The sequence below is a fragment of the Aegilops tauschii genome, chromosome 6 (assembly GCF_002575655.3).
Source record: "Aegilops tauschii subsp. strangulata cultivar AL8/78 chromosome 6, Aet v6.0, whole genome shotgun sequence".
NCBI lineage: Eukaryota > Viridiplantae > Streptophyta > Magnoliopsida > Poales > Poaceae > Aegilops > Aegilops tauschii.
In genome coordinates this window covers 281,600,510-281,619,749 of record NC_053040.3, presented here as the reverse complement: position 1 = coordinate 281,619,749, position 19,240 = coordinate 281,600,510, and the positions used below count along the sequence as shown (strand labels likewise).

The 19,240-nt window shown below is 47.6% G+C and overlaps 1 long non-coding RNA gene across 4 annotated transcripts; it reads right to left on the bottom strand.

Annotated features, from left to right (window-relative positions):
* Positions 1-6,456: 6,456 nt before the first annotated feature.
* LOC109756988 (uncharacterized) lies at positions 6,457-15,597 on the bottom strand. 4 transcript variants are annotated; one of them, XR_005760032.3, is made up of 5 exons: positions 14,880-15,597; positions 13,660-13,801; positions 12,901-13,019; positions 12,671-12,799; positions 6,457-6,976 (listed from the first exon to the last, which is right to left on the bottom strand). It is a non-coding gene; the product is annotated as an uncharacterized lncRNA (long non-coding RNA). The 4 variants fall into 4 exon arrangements; XR_005760031.3 differs by having other exon boundaries at positions 12,671-12,804; positions 14,880-15,429; XR_002231413.4 differs by lacking the exon at positions 6,457-6,976 and adding an exon at positions 7,319-12,578 and having other exon boundaries at positions 12,671-12,804; positions 14,880-15,430.
* Positions 15,598-19,240: the final 3,643 nt, after the last annotated feature.

The window sequence follows — 19,240 nt, the reverse complement described above, 5'->3', positions numbered from 1 at the left end:
TATATCTTTTTGAGCATGGCGTGCTTTAGTATTTTTGAAGAAATTCTCTCTTGCTTCACTTAAATTAATTTGAGAGAAAGAAATATTATGCTCATGATCTTCATTTATATCTTTTTGGAGTAGCTTGTTATTTACCCTTGTGCTTCACTTATATCCTATGAGTAAATTGTTGAATAAATTGAATGTCATGAAGTTGAAATCATATCATGCCTAGTGGTAGCTTCACATTGGGTTTAGAAAGTGAAATCTTTTGAGGCTTGACAATCACAATATTGGTCATACTAGCGATTCACGAATAATTAGTATAAGGAAGAGAACCTTCACATGCAAATACACTATCTTGGAAATCTTTTGTGATTGTGAGCCCCCATCAAAATGTTATATGCCAAAATTGTTGACGTTGGACAAGGAAGACAACCTGATGGTTTCTGTTTGTTCATATTCACATAGAAGTTATATTTTCATAGATCCTTCAACATGTGGTGCTTCCCCCCATCTTTTCTAGACAAAAATTCCGCACCAAGTAGAGATACTACTTGTGCATCCAAAAGCCCTTAAACCCAAATCTTTTTTTCAAGAGTCCACCATATCTACCTAAGGATTGAATAAGATTCTTCAAGTAAGTTGTCATCGGTGCAATAAGGCAAGAAAAATTGCTTCTAAAAGTGTTAGATCATTTAGTATAAGAGAAAATTGGGTGTTGTACGAACTTGTGATGGCAAAGAATAAAAGCGACAGACTACATAATAAATGTTGCTATCATAAGGGGCAATATAACGTGACATTCTTTTTCACTAAGGGGTTGAGCATACAAATAAATAAGCGCATGGCAACCTCTGCTTCCCTCTGCGAAGGGCCTATCTTTTAGTTTTCAGTAATTACTTTTATGCAAAGAGTCAAAGTTTTTCTCTCTATTCCCTTTTTATTTTTCTCTTTTGGCAAGCATCATGTGGTGCGGAAAGATCTAGGCACATATGTCCAGTTAAATATGGGTAGCATGAGTTATTATTGTTGACATCACCCTTGAGGTGAATACGTTGGGAGGCAAAACAATAAGCACCTATCTTTCTATGTGTCCGGTTGAAACGGTTTGCTCATGTGTATGCGGTGAGTGTTAGCAATCATAGAAGACTATGTGATGGTTGAGTATGTGGAGCTCTTACTTAAACTCTGTTGAAAATAAGTTGAATTACAATTGCTTGGTGACTGAGAACATAGGTTGTTGAGTTTCAAGAGAATTCATTGTTTGAACCTTAACATGTGAATTGGTTGCTACTTTAACATGATAAATTTTATGAGAAAGAATTGCTATCATGATGCTAGGAAAAGTGATTGAAATTGTCATTGATCAAACTTGTGCACTTCTCTAGCATTCACACTTCATAAATTATTTCTTCTATCATTTACCTACTCGAGGACGAGTAGGAATTAAGCTTGGGGATGCTGATACGTCTCCAACGTATCTATAATTTATGAAGTATTCATGCTGTTATTTTACCATTCTTGGATGTTTTACAATCATTTTATAGCAACTTTATATCATTTTTTGGACTAACTATTGACCTAGTGCCCGGTGCCAGTTGCTGTTTTTGCTTGTTTTTTACATCGCAGGAAATCAATATCAAATGGAGTCCAAACACCGCAAAACTTTTTGTGGATTTTTTATGGACCAGAAGACCACCAATGGGCCAGAGCAGCACCTGGGGGGTGCCCCAAGGGGGGCACAACCCACCAGTGCGCGCCTGGGGGCCCAGGTGCCCAGGTGGGTTGCGCCTACCTCGGTGGCCTCCCGCACCCCCTCTTTACCCTATAAATTCCCAAAAATTTCAAAAACCATCGAGGTTAACCTAGATCAGAAGTTCCGCCGCTGCAGCCTCTGTAGCCACCGAAACCAATCTAGACCCCGTTTCGGCAGCCTGCCGGAGGGGGGAATCATCTTCAGTGGCCATCTTCATCATCTCGGCGGCCACCACGATGAGGAGGGAGTAGTCCACCCTCGGGACTGGGGTTTTTACCAGTAGCTATATGTTTAATCTCTCTCTCTCTCTCGTGTTCTTGAGATGTCATGATCTTGATGTACCGCGGGCTTTGTTAATATAGTCGTATCGTATGGTGTTTTCCCCTCTCTATCTTGTTGTGATGAATTGAGTTTTTTCCTTTGAGATTTCGTTGTTGTCGGATTGAATACTTTTATGGATTGCACTTGATATATGTCTTGCATATGAATACTCGTGGTGAAAATGGGGTATTGTATTGATTCACTTGATATATGTTTTGGCACTCAACTCGCGGATTCCCGAGGTCACATTTGGGTAATCTATGCATAGGGGTTGATGCATGTTCCTGTCTTTGTTTCTCTGGTAGAAATCTTGGGGCGCTCTTTGAACTTCTTTGTGTTGGATTGAATATTATGAATCTGAATTTGCTTTGGTGTTATTTTAGTACGAACTCTTGGTTAGATCGATCGAAAAGAATAGCTTCGTGTTATTTTAGTACGAACTCTAGGATAGATTGATCGAAAAGAATAGCTTTGAGGTGGTTTCGTACCCTACAAACAATTCCGTCTTATGTTCTCCGCTAGATTGGAACTTTGGAGTGATTCTTCATCGCACTATGAGGGGTGGTTATATGATCCAATTATATTAGCACTGTTGAGAGATTGCACTAGCGAAAGTACGTACCCTAGGCCTCATTTTCAAGCATTGCAATACCGTTTTGTGCCCGTTTACTATTTGCTACCTTGCTGTTTTTATTTATTCAGATTATAAAAATATATTTCTACCATCCATATTACACTTTTATCACCATCTCTTCGCCGAACTAGTGCACCTATACAATTTGCCATTGTATTAGGTGTATTGGGGACACAAGAGATTTCTTGTATTGGGTTGCAGGGTCGTTTGGGAGAGACCATTTTCATCCTACATCTCCCACGGATTGATAAACCTTAGGTCATCCACTTGAGGAAAAATTGCTACCGTCCTACAAAACTCTGCGCTTGGAGGCCCAACACGTGTCTACAAGAATAAAGTTGCATAGTAAACATCAGGGCGCACCCCAATACTTGTGGCTGCATGGTGGGTCCCCTCTAGTACTTCTTTCGCCAATAATTTTAATATATTCCAAAATAATTCTCTATAAATTTTCAGCTCACTTGGAGATATTAAGAAAATGCCTCCGATATAGCCCTTCTCGGTCCAGAATTCCAGCTGCCGGCAATCTCCCTCTTTATGTGAAATTTGCAAAATAAGAGAGAAAAGGCATAAGAATTGTATCATAAAGTGAAATAACAGTCCATAATGCAATTAATAACAACATAAAAACATGATGTAAAATGGACGTATCAACCCCCTACCCCGAGGTCTGCCCGATTACACACCTACACTCTGCTCTGTTCTTGAGGATACCAATCATATTTGTCGGGTCTTTGGGACTGGGGGTACCCAGGCCCTTCTGCTTGCGGCCCATCGCGTGGCACCTCAGAAGGCCTAGCGCGGCCCAGCTTCAAGGCTTCATGAGAAAGACCCTCGCGAGGGCCCCCACCTCGTGAGGCGAACGTCAGCAAGGGTCCTCAAGAGCTCCCGAGGGCCTCACGCAGGGCGGCCTCCCAAAGCTGCCTCTCGAGGCTCCTCGCGGGGCGTATATCTCTAGGCTCGCTAAGCTCGCCTCACACTACACGTGGGTGACGGGAGCCATGAGGAGCGGTGCGAGGAGCCGCGGGAGCAGGCGCGGATAAGGATGCTTTCCTCTTTCGTGCTATGGAGGCAAGGGCAGCGCGCGGGTTCCTGAAGCAATCCCCAAAGGTTGCCACTTTGATGTAAGAAGACCAGGATTGCAGGCTCGCCAGGACAGAGGTCATCACCGAGCCCAACATCGCGTCATCGCAGGATGCTTTGATAGGCGAAGACCACCTTTAGTCAGGATAGGATGCACTCCTGTCCCCCTTCAAAATTGGCCATTGTGGCAACCCTTCTCGCCTAGAGTTTTCGGGGGAAGAGGACCGAGGCCAGTATAAGTATAGCCTAGATGCTACCGTAGAGAGGGTCGAATCCTGAGCCCTCCCGAGGAATTCCATCTTCCTTGTACACTCATATTCATCCTCCCTCACGAGGTAATCCACCTCAAAGCAGGAGTAGGGTCTTACACCGCAAGGTGGCCCGAACCTGGGTAAACTGATGTGTTTGTTGTTCGTCTTGCTTTCCGCTCAAGCACATGGGAGCGTCGTCGTGATGGAGTGGGCAGAGAACTAGAGTTTGGCGTGGTTCTTCCAGCACACCCGAGAGTTAGAACCTTTCTTGGGTCCGCGGAGCCCTAATTCCGACATTTGGCACGCCGGGTAGGGGTGTGCCGAAGCTCTTCCGCTCCACTCCGGTTTCCACCCCACCAACCTCATGGTCGATGCTCTTCATGGTCGTACCGACCACGGGGCGGCCCGTGTCGCTCAGACGACGCCCTCCGGGGACGGGCGCCGTGGCCTCTCTTCCGAGTCCGCACTCGCCGCCGCCTACCCCACCGTTTATTCGGCCGCCGGGGGATACTCAGCTTTCACCGTCAGCCTTCGCCAAGTGAATTGGCCGGCGAGGTTCAGACCAGTGCTACCCCCGCGCTACGACGGCGCGGCCCACCTTGAGGAGTTTATCCGGCTCTATATCCAAAGCATCCTGGTAGCAGGCGGTGGTGCCAAGGCCATGGCAAACTGGTTCCCTCTGGCCCTTGTGGGCGCCCTGCACTCCTGGCTCCTCGGCCTTCCTGAAGCTTCGATCTCCTGCTGGGGCGAGCTCCGCGGTCGGTTCGCCGCACGTTTCGTGCTCCAGGGACCTCATGTGTTTGCGTGCATCCTCGGCGGGTCTCAAGCACCTGAGTCCATTCGCCACTCCAAGCAACTCTTTCGTGGGGCAAACATTGCGTAGCCCCAACCCGAGGCTTCGCGGCCTCGCGCACGGCCCAAGTGCGCCATCACTTTTGACTCCCAAGACCACCCCAAGTCGGCAGAGGCCGCCGGCACGCTCCCCATGATGTGCACTCGCACCAGGAGCAACGTCTCCGTCCCCAAAACCCTCATTGATGGGGGTGATGGCCTTAATGTGATCTCCCTCGGGACCTTTGAGGCGCTCCAGGTGCCCTAGGATCAGTTGGCGCCGACACGATCCTTCTCCGGGGTGACCAACGACTCCGTTACTCCCCTGGGGCAGGTGCGCCTCCCTGTCACCTTCGGCACCTGGAACAACTACCGCACTGAGGTCATTGACTTCAACGTGTCCCACATCGGCCTCCCATACAACACCATCCTGGGGTACCCGCGCTCGCCAAGTTCATGGCGGCAACCCATCCAGGCTATAACATCGTCAAGATGCCCGAGGGTCGCGGGGTCATTACTATAGCTGGGGACAAGGAGGACACAGATCGAGCCCTCAAGCGCACCTACTAGGCCGCGGCAGCTTCGCGCCTGGCCGTCGAGGACGAGGCAGAGGCCCGGGAGGCCGCTCCTACAAATAAAAAACAATTGTTCTCTTAGGACCATGTCGAAACGAAGAAAGTGCCAGTCAATGGTAACGGCTCGGACCCCACCTTCACCATCGGCGCCAGCATTCCCCCGGAGCAGGAAAGCACTCTCATTGCCTTCCTACGGGCGAATAAAGATGTGTTCGCTTGGAAGGCGTCTGACCTGGCCGGCGTCCCAAGGGTGGTGATTGAGCACCATTTGGCGGCGTGCCCTAACGCTCGCCCCGTCAAGCAGAAGGCGCGTCGCCAAGCACCGAAGAAGTAGGCGTTCATCGTCCAAGAGGTGCACAAGCTACAAGAGGCCGGAGTCATATGGGAAGTGCGTCACCCCGAGTGGCTCGCCAACCCAGTTGTTGTCCCCAAAAATGGCAGTAAGGAGCGCATGTCAGCATGTGCGTCGACTTCACGAGCCTCAATAATGCCTGCCCGCACGACCCCTTCCCCGCTCCTGCGCATCGACCAAATCATGGACTCCACCGCCGAATGCGACCCACTATGCTTCCTAGATGCTTTCTCGGGCTACCACCAGATCAATATGGTGACAAAAGATGTCGAGATGACACCTTCATCTCCTCGTGTGGTGTGTTCTGCTACACTTGCATGCCCTTCGGCTTGAGAAGCGCCGGTGCCACCTTCCAGCGGTTAATGCACATCACGCTGGGGCCGCAGCTGGGAAGGAATGCGGAGGCTTATGTTGACAAGATCGTGCTCAAATCATGCGAGGCCCAGATGTTTTTTTAGGGCTCATACAATGGGAGAGGCTCCCACTGTGTTTGTATCTATTTATATTTTAAAAGTACTTGACGGGTTAACTAGAAAAATGATAATTAGTCTAGAAAATACCACAATAATTAGAAACATCCAACCTTTAATTCAGTGGGCCTAATTCCATTGATCAATCTAGAACTGTTAGATCTTCATAACCGGGTGGACCCATATACCCGACGCACCAAATCAGAAACAATCTCTCAATTCTAAACAATCTCTCAATTCTGTCAAAAAATGACCCATATGTGCATGTGAGTTGGCATATACACGTACATAAATCCTTTTTAGCTTACACGTACATAGAAAAAAAAATTACATTCACGTTACACAGATCCATGCAATTTCTCAGGATCCACACGATTTCACAAACACAAAAATAAGAGGAAAAGATCCCTCGCCCAGGTTTTCGACTCCTTTTTCCGCACGCCGCCACCATGCCCTGTGGAGGAAGCTTGCATGGGGATGGATTTTGCCCTAGGACTCTTACAGCCGCTTCAAGTGGTGGTACGCTGCAGTTGAGCAGCAGACAAATGCTTACGACGCCATGGCAGCAGCAATAGCGGAGAGTAAGACGCCGGGGCCACGCTGCAGCGGCGGGTGCAGATGGAGGCAGACGAGGCACTGGAGTCCATGGAGATTGGAGAGCGCATGCTTATTCCCACATGATTTCCATATGACATCGATCATCAGTGCAGATGGCTGCAGCCTGTGCCCCAAACGTGTTAGACACCAACGACATACAAAGAGGAAATTATACTTGTAAATAAAAAGACCTGAGATGTAACGTATACACTTTGGCAAGGATGGCCATGAGAAGGTGAAGTTGAGGATGTCTAATACACGCATGCATGCCCCTGGTAAGTCCCTTGTCATGAATTTTATCTCTCACATCAATTCAACTAAACATCACCCTCGATTGCATACCTTAATGATTAAGTTTTGGTTTACTAATGTTTACACATGTAGGATGGTGCTGAGTTTAACACGAGACCAATGCTCTACAACTAGAAAGGGATGAACTGAAAATGGTGAGAAAGCACATTGCATGTTGAAAGCTGAATAAAACTGTTGCTTATTGATGATTTGGTGCGGCATACAAGAGTATATAAGAGGGTACAAACCGACTTGGGGTAGGGGTACAAAATTGACTTGGACTAGAAGTCGTATACCATAATGACTACTCTAACATCCCCCCGCAGTATCAACGGCAGGCTCGACGACGTTGAGACTGAAACAGATATCTTGAAACGGCTTAGTAGGCAGTGCCTTGGTGAAAATGTCAGCAAACTGAGCCGTAGAGGGAACATGAAGCACCCGAACCTGACCAAGAGCAACCTTTTCACGAACAAAATGAATATCAATCTCAATATGCTTTGTGCGTCGGTGTTGAACTGGATTGCTGGTCATGTAGACTGCTGATATGTTGTCACAGTAGACAATAGTGGCCTGCTCAATAGGCCTATGTAGCTGGGAGAGTAACTGCCGAATCCAGATTGTATCTGCAACGGCATGTGCCACAGCGCGATACTCAGCCTCGGCCGACGAACGTGAGACTGTAACCTGTCTTTTCGAAAACCAAGAAATCAAATTGTTACCAAGAAAAACACAAAAACCGGAAGTGGACCTTCGAGTGTCAGGACAACCAGCCCAGTCTGCATCAGAGTATGCGGTAAGCGAGTTTGGAGAAGAATTATTGAGGTGGAGACCATGATTGAGAGTTCCTTTTAAATACCGAAGAATGCGTTTAACATGATTATAGTGAGGAACCCGGGGATCATGCATATAGAGACATGCTTGTTGAACAGCAAAAGAGATTTCAGGACGAGTAATGGTGAGATATTGGAGAGCACCTGTTAGGCTACGATAGAGAGTAGGATCGGAAAAGGGTTCACCGGTAGCCGAAAGTTTAAAACTAGTATCGACAGGAGTGCGAGATGATTGACAGTCAAGCATACCAGCACGATTAAGAAGATCAAGAATATACTGGCGTTGGGAAAGAAAAAGGCTGGAGGAATCTCGAACAACAGCAATGCCTAAGAAATGATGGAGTCCTAGGTCAGTCATAGAAAATTCAGATCTAAGAAGAGAGACAATATGATCTAAGAACTTTTGAGAGGAGGCGGTAAGAATGATATCATCTACATAGAGAAGTAAATAGGCAGTGTCAGAAGTTTGATGATACACAAAAAGAGAGGTGTCGGAGAGAGATGGAGTGAAGCCTATTGTTTGAATGAAGGAGGAGAAGCGTTGAAACCAAGCTTGTGGGGCCTGTTTAAGACCGTAGAGAGATTTCTGAAGAAGACATACATGAGTTGGAAAGGATGGATTTTCAAAACCCAGAGGTTGCTGGCAGTAGACAGTTTCTTGAAGGGAACCATGGAGGAAAGCATTTTTCACATCAAGTTGGTGAATGGGCCATGAAGAGGAGACAGCAACACTAAGAACGGTGCGAATGGTGCTAGGTTTAACAACAGGAGAGAAGGTTTCTTCGTAATCAATTCCTTGTTGCTGAGAAAAGCCACGACAAACCCACCTGGCTTTATATCGTGAGAGGCTCCCATCGGAGTGGAACTTTTGGCGAAAAATCCATTTGCCAGAAACAATATTTGTATTGGGAGGACGAGGAACAAGTTGCCAGGTGTTGTTTTGAAGTAAAGCATTATATTCTTCTTGCATGGCAGCAGCCCAATTGGGATCAAGTAGAGCAGTTTTGTAATTCTTTGGAAGAGAAGTGAGAGATACGGAGGTATGAAGGTTTAGGCGGTCTTGGGGTTGATGAAATCCTGATTTGGCCCTAGTACGCATGCGAGGATCATTAATCGGGGCTGCTGTAGGAATAGCACGAGGGGGTAAGGTGGGTACTGGTGAGTCCGGCGCAGCGGAAGAGTCGGACGAAGGAGTAGGGCTGGGTGGTGGAGTGGGAGCAGGGCTGGGTGGTGGAGTGGGAAGAGGGGCCGGGGGTGTTGGGGAGGGAGCAGGGGTCGGGGGTGTTGGGGACGTCTCGGGTGGGGTGAGTGTATGGTTGGGATTGGCTATGGTGGGTGTTAATGGTGGTGGTGATAAGTTGTGTTCGGCAGGTAGGGGAGTATATAGTTGGAAAGGACGGGGAGAGGGGGTGTTTGCGGAGCTAGGGGTGTTGGATGGTGCAGTAGTGCGTTGTGAGAAAGGAAAAATGTGCTCAGCAAACGTGACATGACGAGAGACATGAACGTGTCCGGTGTGAAGGTCGAGACAGCGATAGCCTTTGTGCTCGTCAGAGAAGCCGAGAAAAGCACATGGGATAGAGCGTGGTGACAATTTATTTGCAGAAGTGGCGTAGGCATTGGGAAAACAGAGACAGCCGAAAACACGAACCGCGTAGTCGGGGTGGGAAAGAAAGAGGGAATAATAGGGAGTAGTGTTGGGTTTAGTTTTAGAAGGTCGAATATTTAGAAGGAAGGTGGCCATGTGTAGGGCTTCAGCCCAAAACTTGGGAGGCATAGATAATTGAATGAGGAGAGTGCGAACTATATCATTGAGGGTGCGAAGAGAGCGTTCTGCTTTACCATTTTGAGGGGAGGTGTAGGGACATGAGAACCTAAGCAGGATGCCATGTTGTAAGAAGAAAGTACGATTTTTAATGTTATCAAACTCGCGACCATTGTCACATTGGATAAAGCGAATTGGGAGGAAGAAGTGAACAGACACATAGCGTTGAAAATTAAGGAAAAGAGAATGGACCTCGGATTTGTTGCGTAGAGGAAAAGTCCAGACAAAGTGGGTGAAATCATCTAGGATAACAAGGTAGTATTTAAAACCCGAAACACTTGCAATGGGAGAGGTCCATAAATCACAATGTATTAATTCAAAGGGATAAGTGCTACAAGAACTAGAGGAACTAAAGGGAAGACGCACATGTTTGCCTAATTGACAAGACTCGCAAAACACATAATTATGAGAGTCCCTATTACATGGTATGGTAAATTCACTAAGCATAGAAGCTAAGACGGCGGGGTTGGGATGGCCCAAGCGACGATGCCAGAGATCGACGGAGGCCAGCATGGATGTTGGAGGGGTGGCGGCAGGAACTCCATTAAGAGAATAAAGATCACCGGAGCTATTGAAGCGAGCGATCTCGGCCTTGGTCAGGTAATCCTTCACAGATAGACCAAAAGGGTCAAATTCAGCCGAAACTAGATTGTCGCAAGTAAATTGGCGAACAGAGATAAGATTTTTAATGAGGGCGGGTGCAACTAGAACATCGCGAAGTAAAAGAGGTTTGGTGGAAGAGGGAAGTTGAGCCTGACCAACACAATATATAAGAATAGATGATCCATCTCCAAGGATAATGGAAGGGAAAGGAGATTTAGTGCAAGAAGATAACCAATTACTAGATGCAGACATATGACTAGAGGCCCCTGAATCAAAGATCCAATCCGTACCTGAGTTTCCTTGTGCAGCAAAGTTATTCATGGCCTGGAGAAAGGCAGCTTGATCCCAGCTCGGCGTCGCAGGTGAGGGTGGCGTCGGAAGCAGTGCCGGCGGATACGATGGTGAAGGCAGTAGGGCCGGCTGGGGAGTGTAGTAGGCATTGGCCGGCTGTGGTGGGGGTGGCGTCGGGAGCAGGGCCGGCTGAGGTGTGTAGTAGGCGCCGCCGTCGGTGCTGTAATGACCATAAGGAGCATACGTCGGGGCGGCGTGATAGGCATTGGCCGGCTGTCGGGGGTTGAGAACCCCGGGAGCACCAGTAGGCGGCCGAAGGCCGGGTTGCCAGGCACCTGAGTATGCCGGCGGAGCACCGAGGGTGGACGGAGCGGACCAGGGCATGGGCCATGCTTGAACAAGCCCCATCCAAGGATCATGAGGAGGCCGCCATGCAACCGCAGATGGAGCACTGGTGGGTGGTGCAGGACTCGGTGCTGGTGATGTCGTAGGCGGAACCGAACGAGTCGGCGGCGGCCTGTAGATAGGGTTTTTGCCGCGGTAGTTCGGACTAGGACGCCAGCCTGGGGGCGGTTCAACAGATGACGATGCGGACGGCCCGGCGGCAGGAGCCGGCTTGGAAGGCGGCGCTGATGTAGACGACAGAGGAGGACGAGCCGCAGCATGAAAGACCTTGGGGCGAGAGTCCTTGCGAGCTTGTGTTTCCGCCGCGAGTTGTAGCAAGGAACGTACTTCAGCGAAGGTAGGAGGGGGCCGTATCATCGGTATGAACGAGGCTTGCTTGTCAAAGTCTTCGCTGAGGCCGACGACGACGATATTGATTAGCTGTGAGTCGCTAACTGTATCGCCGAGTTCGCGGAGCTCATCGCCAATGGTCTTAACGCGCTGGCAGAACAGGTTCACCGGGGCGTCTCCTTGCACCATATTGCGAAGCTCGGTGTGGAGAGCGTTTTTCTGAGCGTCGGTGTTGCTTTGGAAGAGCTGACGGAGAGAGTGCCAGATGTTGGCAGCGGTGGCGCCGTCGTGATCGAGCATGTTGAAGATCTCGGTGGTGATGCGGGTGTAGAATCACTGGACGATCGCGAGATCGTCTTTCAACCATTGCGGATCGTCGGGGCGGGGAAGACAGTTGGTGGCGACATGCGAGCGCAGGTTGCAGCGGCCGAGGTGGAGATCGAAGAGATGTCTCCAATGGTAGTAGTTGTGGGCGGCGAGATCAAGAACTATGGGGATGTAGGGGCTGACGTCGGAGATTGTGTCAGCAAGAGATATTGGTGCGGCGAGGATGGGTGCAGGGTAGTTTTGTGGAGCTATGGTGAGGGCCGAGAGAGAAGCGGCCGCGGCGTTGGCAGCCTTGGCGATGAGTGCAGCCCGGCGCTCGAAGTAGCCCGGCGGCGGCGGCGGCGGTGGCGTTGGCGGAGCCATACCCTAAACTCTGGGACCGGTATCTGATACCATGAAAGTTGAATAAAACTGTTGCTTATTGATGATTTGGTGCGGCATACAAGAGTATATAAGAGGGTACAAACCGACTTGGGATAGGGGTACAAAACTAACTTGGACTAGAAGTCGTATACCATAATGACAACTCTAACACATGTTGCTAACTACTTTGGTTTCTTGAGACGCTATGTAACCCATACGTTCTCAGCTAGCACATGACCTCATCTAGGAATTTTAATGGTTGCGATTTAACAATGTCGAATTACTTTATGCCCACTATTCACAGTCATGTTAACACTAAACACAAAAGGAAGCTTGCATCAAGACTATTTGGTAATACGACAATCTAATCAATCTTCTATTTTCTAAGCAAGCTAGCAGGGAATCCAACAAGTGGCACTTCAGCATAGTCTTCCTGCATCGGTCACCAGCCCCCAAATCTCCTGTTGACTATCCATTTAGAGTTTGTAGAACAGATAATGGTTCACATAATATTTTGACTCGGTACCTCAATAATGATGTCTAAATGAAGTACCTCATTAATCAGGTAGATATGGCTTCAGCCGGCTGCTACTAAAAAAATACTCAATATTTGTGTCTTCGCGTGATGATTGGAACTTAAGATCCTCTTTAACATTAAAGATTTCGGCACAAAGTTGGTCTCCTTTACTTCAGTGAAAAACGAATATTTAGAAGGTAAAAAGTAAAAAAAATAACAGATCATCCTAAACTTGAGAAGTAATATGTAATCAGTGGTCAACCCACCATTTGGATGAGCAAGGCCGGCCAAGGTCTGAAGCAGCAGAGCAAGGTACTCTCCTCAGTCCAAAGCACAGCAGGCGCATCGCCATTGATCTTTGTAGTCGTCCGTCGCCTGCCACTTTCTGTAATAATATTATAATATGGTCCTCTTTAACTTTATATTTGCATTCTCTATTGTGCAGGAATAAAGAATGAAAACAAAAGGTCGTCCACACAGCAAGGAATTTGAGAAACCTACCAAGGTGGTTAAAACAAATCAAATATGCAATCTAACAAGGTGACCCGTTACTAATTGTGAATCTTTTATATCTTATACCACGAGAATATTACAACTAAAAAGGTAACACTTCCAATTAGGCACAAGAGGTTCCTAATTGATTTCAACTTGGACAAGAAAAACAATATTTTGAATTGTTATCTTATTGATGCAAATCCAGACAATCAACAAAAATGGCAAGATTCAAAAGGAGAATGATATTGCAGACAAGAAAAATAGTCAGTCTTTGATCATACATGAGGATGTCCCACACTACGCAACTACACCAAAAGGACAACCTTTGATACAAGTGAGGTAAGAAAATCTTCAGAAAGTTCTACTCGCATGTGTATTATCATCCATTTGGTTCTAAACTTTATCACTACACGACTGGTAGTAGTATACATGAAGCAACATTATGTACCCCATACAACATAAATTTACTGGAAAATATCAAGCACATACAAATGAAGAGGTGTGCAGATGATCTTTATAAAAAAAGATACCTTTTTAAATACATAAATAAAGGTGATGACCAATCCACTGTGCTAATACGAAACAATGAGATCAAGAGATGACGCGTGTTGGAGAATATTTCAATTTGAAATGCACTTCAGAGATCCCTGCATTGAAAGATTGACTTTCCACCTGGAAAATGAGCAACAAGTCATTTTAGCAGATTCTACAAATTAAACAGACAATAAGGAAAGGAGGGAGAATCACTAAATTTACACAGTAGATGGAGACACACAAGATGTGTGAGGAAGCCACAGAATTAACATATGCAGAGTTCCTGTCAAAAAAGGTATGGAAGAAGAAAGACACGAAGTGAAGCAAAAGGAAGAAATGAAGATCAGTTGGAAGGATATATTATGCCCATCCCGCAATCAGAAAAAAATAGTACATGTGAATACTACTAAACTCAAGAAAGGATTCACATGTTTCTAAGACATGAGAACAGTAAATGGAGTTGTCCACACATCATACAGATCTGCTTGCGAAGCACTATGATTTCTCAATGACAACAGAGTGGCTTCAGTGGGCGATTGGCAACTACCAAGGACAACTATTCACAATAATATTATGCCACTGCCAAGTCAGAAGACCAATGTTATGCCACAAATTCACAGAAACAAGGACACGCCTTGGTGGAATTAGAGACAAGCTCGAAAATAAACTCAAGGTAAACCCCAAAATTGAGCTCCCACTTTCTTCAGAAATAATTGAACTTGGAAACAGGCTATTGAATGAAGAGATTAATTACAACAAAGTGGAGCAAAAAGAACACCACTCGAGGATCTTTGGTAGTTTGAACTCCGAACAACATCTGAACAAAGAGGAGCAAAAATATTCGATGACCAAGCCCGGCTACCTCTGCTGCAGATGAAGACAAATTTTTGAGCTGCCTCACTTTGGGACAGTGACTACGCGTCCGAGTCAGAGCTTGGGGACAACAACGCCCCCACGAACCTCACATGTTCAGTTATCATGTGTGCGTAGAAATAAACTTGCATTCTTTTTGATTTTCACTCACTAATTATTATCTACAGTACCTTATACTTAAAAACAGAATCACATGTTTTTCCATGATTTCAAGGGAAAGTGGGAAAACATTTTTCACTAACAAGCATTCCCTTAATTACATTATATTGGTTCAACCGCACAAACAAAGGAACCGGTTATGAAAAAAAGTATATGACAAAGTCAGAAAAAGGAAAATGGGGACCTTCGAAGAATGTCGCCGATGTGTAGGATGCGTCTGGCGCTCAAGGGGCAGAAAACGTCTCCACCATCCTCATACTAAAGATGGATCAAAGCTGACAGCGGGAGACGAAATCCACGCCCACATCACCTGCACGAACGCTGACAGGAACAACACCGCGCAGATCGATGATCTCGCCTCCTCCCTTGCGCAGCTCCAGCTTGGGCCCTGCTACCCCTCCATCGCTATTTACCAGCCTAGGAGACTGAGGACGCACACGAGGAGAAAAACCAACCGCCGTCGAAGGTCACACTGTGGCTGGAACGGCGAATCGAGCTGTGGGGCACCCTGTGGCTGCAACAGAGAATCGAGATGTGGGGGTGGCTGCAGGTGAGGACGAGCAAGCTCAAGGCACAGAATCAAGGAAGAAAGCTGATGGGAGCTATTCGGCGCCGGCGGCAGAAATGTTGGAGTGACCGGAGAGAGTAGAGAAGACTGAAAGAGAGAAAGGGGATCGGGCAAGAGGAACATGTGACTGTGAAAGTGTGAAGGGAAAAGAGGAATGTTTTTACGGTGCATAGGAAAGATGTGTGGTCGCTATGTACATCTGCATGGGCCTTTTTTTGGTATAAATCCCATAATATTTCACCAGCAGAAGAAATGAACTTTTATAGAAATAAGCCAGAAAAATTCTAACTCAGAAGTCGAGAAGACTACATAAAAAGGAAGGCGAACAATTAGCATGGTGGGAACCAGTGACGTTCTGTACATGTATTCTACTATGCACGGTGCATTTCTAATAAAAGAATTATGGACAATGTTTCTTTTCTAGAAAGTGGATAGTCTGAAAGAACTGTGGACGATGTTTCTTTTGTAAAAAGTGGACAGTCTGAGAGCAAACTTTTCAAACGTGATACAAGCGACTGTTTGGTACCGCTAAGCGAGTTTTATTCCACTTATGATCGCCAAGACAAAATCCGAAGCAGAGTTTGGTACACGGCGCACTCAACAAGTGGTTCCATCATAGAACAACCAATACTAGCCAACCCTATTTTAATTGAGCCTGTGTGTCAGGGACGGTTCCAATAGGAGTGTCGTGAGTGCCATGGCACCCTTCCAAAATTGTAAAATAAATGTTACTACATAATTAACACTAAATACACAGTGTTGCTATTTTCACACTATTGTTGAGATTACGATGATGTTTAATGCAAACTTTGAACGGTGGTACCCCCAAGCCCATTATTCTAGGTCCGTCACTATCGCGTGTCTTAACTTAACTAAATCAAATAACCATCAACACAAATACCTACCAAGAAAGTTTTAGTGGATGTGTGCAATATATAAATACACTCTAACTTTTATATCAAATTAAAACGAAATCACTTGGAGCGCAAGAATCACTATATATTGAAACAAATACCTACCACTCTTGAACATCGTTAGCAAATCAACAAATGCCTACATAAAAACAATGATAACTACAAAATTTGTGTTTACAGAAAAAAAATATAACTAAGCAGCATGAGAAAAAAGCTGAAAAATTTATACAAATACAATTTGAACAACGAAACTGAACATAAAAAAAGTTAGTACATCATGCATAATTAACACGTTAAATGACGAAGGGATAACACAATATTTATATATGGGTAAAAACCCAAATATACCAAAGATAAAACTATGTTCACAAAAGTCTAATATTTAAAAATGGCATCGCATGTAATTTCAAAAAAATGAAATCATATGTTCCCATCAATCAACTTTATAAATTTCTAGTCCGCGCATCGAGCGGGCCACTTTTCTAGTTACTCAAAAAGTATAATACAAAGTACACATCATATTTACATGTTGCTCACACTCCTCTTTGGGAGGGAGGGGGAGAAATCTATGCTAGAGGGGGTCTAATGGGGTGGTATATTATCTACAAAAGAGAGAATGAAGTCTCTCTTGTCTTCACTAGTTTCTATGTTGTAGGAGGCCAAAGTCAATTTTGAACCGCAAAAGCCAAGAGTGATAAGTAGGGGCGAGGCCCGGACGTTGATCAAAGACTTGGAAGAAACTTTCGCTAATCTGCGCAAGGTCATCTTGAAGCTTAATCCTGACAAGTGCGTCTTTGGAGTTCCTTCCGACAAGCTACTTAGCTTCCTCGTATCTCACAAAGGGATCGAAGCCAACCCCAAAACGATCAAGGGCATCGAAAGAATGCGCCCTCCCCAGACCTCAAGGAGATGCAGCGATTGGCCGGGCGCTTAGCATCACTAGGGAGCTTCATATCAAAATTTGGTGAGCGGGCCCTACCGTTCTTCAAGCTTATGAAAAGGTCCGGGACCTTCGAGTGGACTCTTGAGGTGGATGTGGCCTTCGAGGACCTCAAGAGGTATCTCACGAGACCCCCCCCCCCCCATCATGGTCGCGCCACGCCCTCACGAGCGCCTGCTGCTATACCTGGCGGCCACCCCCTAGACAGCCAGCGTGGCCCTCGTGCCGTAGAGAGAGGAGCGAGTCTACGTCAAGAAGAAACCCGCCGCCCTCAAGAAGGTGCCGCCTGAGCCCGCTCGGACCTTGTCGGCGCTTACCGAGGGGTCGCCTCGGGAGGCTCCAGCCTCTCCTCGGGAGGAACTCGATGCTTCGCTTCAGGAGGCCCCTGAGGTGCTACCCAGCAAGCCTTCCAGAGAAGGCGACCAAGACACCACAACTATGCGCATAATCGAGCACCCTGTGTATTTTGTTAGCATGCTCCTCGAGGAGCTACCACCCGCGCCATCACGGGTGCGCCCCGACTGTGGCCCGACCTCTGGGCCCGCTTGCTGCTGGCGTTGGAGCCTAAGGCGGATAGCTGGGTCGTGGAGTTCAGGGCCTACCTACTCCATGGAACCCTTCCAAAATAAGACGCAAACACAGAGCGCGTGGCCCAACAAGCCACCGCTTAGTGCTCAGGAGATGGAGAGCTATACCACAAGTGCCCCAATGACGTCTCGCTGCAGTGCATCTCAGAAGAGCAAGGGAGCGAGATGTTAGCCGACATCCATGGGGGAGACTATGGGCACAACTCCTCATGGCACACCTTCGCAGGTAAGGTGTTCCGCAGTGGGTTTTACTCGCCCACGGTGTTCCGCGACGCCGCAAAGCTAGTCCAGGCCTGCGAAGCCTGCCAGTTCCATGCCAGGCAAATCCATCAGCCCTTTGCGGTGTGGGGGCTAGACATATTGGGCCCCTTCCCCCGCACGGCAGGCTGTTACCACTACCTCTACGTCGCCATTGACAAGTTCACCAACTGGGCGGAGGTGGAGCCCGTGCGCACCATCCCGGCGGACTCAACCATCAGGTTCATCAAGGGCCTCGTGAGCCGGTTTGGCATACCCAACCGTATCATCATGAACAACGGCTCCCAGTTTACGAGCGGCCTCTTCAGATTATATTGTTCTAACCGTGGAACCCAGATATGCTATGCTTCCTTGGCGCACCCGCGAAGCAACGGGCAGGCCGAGCGCGCCAACGCTGAGGTCCTCAAGACTAGGAGCTTCAAGAAGAAGCTTGAGGCTTGTGGCAGGGGCTGGCTGGATGACCTACAGTCCATGTTATGGTCCATCTGCACCACCGCGACTAAGCCCACCGGTGACACACCCTTCTTCCTCATCTACGGGGCCGAGGCGGTCCTCCCCTCGGGGCTCAAGCATGGTTTCTCGCGGGTCCTGGCATTCGACGAGGCACGCTAGGACGACTCGCGGGAAACCAATCTTGTGCTCCTCGAGGAGGCCCGCCGCTAGGACGCCCTTCGCGCCATGAGGTACCAGCAGGCCTTGCGGCGCTACCACAACCACAACATCCTCCCTCGCACTCTCGAGGATGGGGACCTCGTCCTGTGACGGATCCTCTCCAGGGAGGGCCTCCGCAAGCTCTCGCCCATGTGGGAAGGCCCTTTCTGGGTCGCCCATGTTTCCAGGCCAGGCGCTGTGCGCCTGGAGACGGAGGATGGAGTTCCTGCGCAGAACACCTGGAACATCCAGCACCTCCGCAAGTTTTACCCATGACCCTCTCACGTAAGAATGAGGTTGGGCTATACACGCCCCGGAGCTTCCCGGCGCTGTGCCCTGCCGAAGCTTCCGCCCACTCCCAAGTGTAAGCCCCTTGCTCTATGTTGGTCGAACGATCAAAAATCGATCATGCCCACACCCAAGTGGAAGCCCCACGCTCTACGTTGGCGAGAAGATCAATGAAGGTGCCGGACGCGCTAGCCATTTTTTGTTTGCTTGTAAACAAGTTTGCAGTTTCTATAAATAAAGACTTTAGTTTTTGCGCTTTCTCTAAGAAACGAGTTTGCTTTTCCTTGCGGTGTTCTGCTGGAGTTCATTCGTTTTGTTAGCCACGCACGCCCGACGCCT